The sequence below is a fragment of the Peromyscus leucopus genome, chromosome 2 (assembly GCF_004664715.2).
Source record: "Peromyscus leucopus breed LL Stock chromosome 2, UCI_PerLeu_2.1, whole genome shotgun sequence".
In the NCBI taxonomy this organism is placed as follows: domain Eukaryota; kingdom Metazoa; phylum Chordata; class Mammalia; order Rodentia; family Cricetidae; genus Peromyscus; species Peromyscus leucopus.
Window position 1 is genome coordinate 146,363,267 of NC_051064.1, and position 4,506 is coordinate 146,367,772.

Consider the following 4,506-nt stretch of genomic DNA (forward strand, 5'->3'; position numbering starts at 1 on the left):
TATTGAAAGGCTTTTCTGGGGGCTGGAGAGATGGCCCAGTGTTTAAGAGCACCAGCTGATCTTCCAAACAACCTGTGTTCAATTTCCAACTGTTGGTTAAACGGCGCACTGAGGCGGCCATGCCGGCGGAGGAGAGTGCTGATCGGAAGAATCACAGCCATGATTACCTTTTTAGAGCTTTATTGGGGGGGGGGGGCAGATGAAAGGAAGGAGCGGAAAGGAAGGGTCGGGAAGGAAAGAGAGGTATGCACAGAGGGCCCACCCGCTTTTTAGGCTGGGACACCGTTGTAGGTTGATGACGTAATTAAGGACAAAATCCTTACACCAACATTACATGGCTGCTCAGAACTGTTTGTGATCTGGCATTCTTGCTCAAACATACGTGTAGGCAAAAATGTCAATGCACATAAAAATAAATTTAAAAACAAAAGGCTTTTCTGAGTGTGTGTGTGTGTGTGTGTGTGTGTGTATGTGTGCTCTGCGTGTCAGAAGAGGACCTCAGATCCTATTATAGATGGTCATCATGTGGTTGGTGGGAATTGAACTCAGGACCTCTGGAAGAACAGCCAGTGCTCTTAACCACTAAGCCATCTCTCCAGCCTAAGGCTTTCTCTTTCTCTCTTTTTCTTTTCTTTTTTTGGAGGCAGGGTATCTCTGTGTAGCCTTGACTGTTCTAGAACTCACTCTATAGACCAGGCTGGCCTTGAACTCAGAGATCTGCCTGCCTCTGCCTCCAAAGGCTGGGATTAAAGGCGTGTACCACCACTGCCCAGCTCAAAGCTTTTCTTTTAAAAAATGTTTTATTAGCCGGGGCGGTGGTGGCGGTGGTGGTGCACGCCTTTAATCCCAGCATTCGGGAGGCAGAGGCAGGCAGATCTCTGTGAGTTCAAGGCCAGCCTGGTCTACAAAGCGAGTTCCAGGAAAGGCGCAAAGCTACACAGAGGAACCCTGTCTCGAAAAACAAAAAAAAAAAAAATGTTTTATTATATATATTGTGCATGAGCCATGCATACATACCACAGTACACGTGTAGTCACAGGACAATTTGTGGGAGTATTACTCTCTACTTTGTGAGTCCCAGAAATCAAACTCACCGGCCTTGGTGACAAGTGCCTTTACCAACTAAGCCTTCTGGCTTGCCCTGCTTTTTCTGTAATCTGCGAGCAGATACTGGATTTCTCAGAACTTCTGATTCTGGTCCTGAGATGAGCGGTTAAGTGAGGATAGCACTTCTGTCTCTGCCATGTTCGCCTGGTACTTGCTGAACGTCGCTCTGACGATGAGCCATGGCTCCAGTCCAGCCGTCCAACCAGTACATTTTCACAAGTTCTCAAGCTACAACCCTTCTCTGCGGTGGGTGTAGTACGCACATGCATGAAGGTCTGAGAAAAACTGTCTGAGTTGGTTCTCTCCTTCCACCATGTAGGGTCCAAGGACTGAACCCAAGTCTTCAGACTTGGTGGCAGATGTCTAACCACTGAGCAACCTCACAGGCCCTTCTCTGAAATTTATCCCACAAATCATTAAGAAGGCTGACAGCAAGACACCCATGAGAGCTCCACTCCATAAGAGCAGAGGTGTTGGGGTTGGAGAGATGGTTCAGAGGTTAAGAGCACTGGAAACTCTTCCACAGGACCCGGGTTCAATTCCCAGCACCCACATGGCAGCTCACAACTGTCTGTATCTCTGCTTCCAGGGGATGTGACACCCTCACACAGACATTCATGTAGGCAAAACAATGCACATGAATAAAAGAACAGTGGTTGTAGATGGCAGAACATCAAGGCATATAGGCATGGGTAGATAAGAAGTAGCTCGCCTTTGGAAGCTGTGGAGTTGGTGAGTTAGGTGAATCTTTGGAACTGTGGCAGCTGAGAAGCCCAAGTCATCACCATCAGATGGCTGTTAAGCAAGAAAGTATCTGTGGAGGAAGAATCTGATGTCAGCTTCATTCACAGATACAAGAAAGGACTAACAGAGTTATGTGTGGTCAATCTCCAGCAATTTCATAAGGATCAACCTGAAATATATGTATTACCTCAAAAGAAGGCATAAGAGTATTCTCCAGTCTGGAAAGGGCTTGAAAGAGCAGATTGGTGTGTTGCCTCTTGACCTTTAGCCCAATCATGGGCAACTGAGCTAAATACAACAATCTACTTTTCCAAAGGAAGTGGGATTGAAAAATGAACAAATATGCTCTTCTGTCTTAAAAAAAAAAAAAAAAAAAAAAAAAAAAAAACACGAGCAGTGGTGGTCTGGAATATGAGTTGAAGATGTGTTGTATTTGTTTATGCTGTGGACCATTTGTTTAATGATGCAAAGCTGTGTTGTATTTTTTTATGTTGCATTTGTTTAACTCTGTGAAACTGTGTTACTGTGCCTGTCTAAAACACCTGATGGTCTAATAAAGTGCTAAACGGCCAATAGCAAAGCAGGAGAGAGGACAGGCGGGGCTGGCAGAGAGAATAAATAGGAGAAATCTGGGACGAGAAAATCAAGGAACAAGAAAAGGAGAGGAGGACTTCATGAGCTAGCCACCCAGCTACAGAGCAAGCCTCGGAGTAAGAAGTAAAGAAAGGTAAAAGCCCAGAGGCAAAAGATAGATGGGATAATTTAAGAAACCTAGCTAAGGCTGGACATTCATAAGAAACAATAAGCCTCCATGTTTATTTATTTGAGAGCTGGGTGGTGGGCCCTCAAAAGAGTAAAAAAAACGACCAACTACACAGCAGCCCTGACATCAGTGGGGGGTCTCTGGTTGGTCTCTCTTTCTCTAACTGAAACAGGGCTTCCAAGGCTGAAGCACACACCCGTAATCACAACACTCAGGAGGCAAAGGTAAGTGCGTATCTGAGCTTAAGGCTAGCCTGGTCTACTTACTGAGTTTCAGCCCAACCAAAGCTATACAATGACACCCTGCCTGTCTCAAAAAAGGAAAAAAAAAAAAAAAAAATCCGGTGGTAGTGGTGCATCCCTCTATTCTCAGCACTCGGAAGGCAGAGGCAATCAGATCTTGTGAGTTCAAGGCCAGCCTGGTCTATAGAGTTCCAGGACAGCCAGAGCTACACAAAGAAACCCTTTCCAGAGATTAAAAAAAAAAAGTCAAATAGTGTGTCCAGACAGTCCAGGATAACTGTCTGGTTCTTGCGATTACATCCTCATGACATTCAGCTAGAAGTGAAAGTGAAGAACAGCTTGTACCTATACTTGTTCATGTGGGGTAGAGCCACACACATGCCATATTTGGAGGATGGAAACCAGTATTCCAGCATTACCTTTTTTACCTCTGTTAGAGACAGTCTCTCCACTGCTACATTAGCGAGCTAGCTCCTGTCCCCCACCCCGTTTCTGGAGACTCCTGTTGCTGCCACCCATTTCCTAACAGGGCACACTGGAATTACAGGTGCTTACACTGTTCTGTTCAACTCCTACATGGGTTCCAACAATCTGAACTCATGTCAGCTGAGTTGAATAGCAAGCACTTTTACCCATTATCCTGGCTAATTTTATGTCAATTTGATACAAGCTAGAATCATCTTAAAGGAGGGAACTGCAATTGAGAAAATGCTTCATAAGATCCAGCTATAGGGTTTAGTCTAATTAGTCTTTAAAAAAATTCTAGGGGCTGGAGAGATGGCTCAGAGGTTAAGAGCACCGACTGCTCTTTCAGAGGTCCTGAGTTCAATTCCCAGCAACCACATGGTGGCTCACAACCATCTGTAATGAGATCTGGCACCCTCTTCTGTATACATAATAAATAAATAAATCTTTAAAAAAAAAATTCTATAGCTGTAGAATAGGGTAAGAAAGAAATGAGCTGTAGCAGTACTTTTTTGTTGGTATCAACAGCCCACAAATAACATGGAGACTTCTTATTAATTATGTAAACTTGGCCTATAGCTTAGGCTTGTTCCTAACTAGTTCTTATATGTTGTTGATTGGTCTTTAGTCTTTTTCTCTTTGGCGGGCCTACCACCCAGCTCCCAAATAAATCACACATGGAGGTTTAGTCTTAATTATAAATGTCCAGCCTTAGCTCGGCTTGTTTCTTGCCAGCTTTTCTTAACTTTAAATTATCCCATCTGCCTTTTCCCTCTGGGCCTTTCCTTTTCTATTCCTGTATACCTTTCTTTGTTTCTTACTCTGTGGCTTGCTGTGTAGCTGGGTGGCTAGCCCCTGATGTCGTCCTCCTCTCACTCTTTCTCCTCCCAGATTTCTCCTATTTATTCTCCCTGCCTGCCAGCCCCACCTGTCCTCTCTCCTGCTTTGCTTTTGGCCATTCAGTTCTTTATTAGACCATCAGGTGTTTTAGACAGGCACAGTAACACAGCTTCACAGAGTTAAACAAATACAACAGAAAAGTAACACACCTTAAAATAATATTCTCCAACACTTCTAACTTAAATTAACCCATTTATATTAATCTACATTCTACTACATCAGTACACACACACACACACACACACACACAAATATATATATATATATAAATGGTGTTAGCTCTCT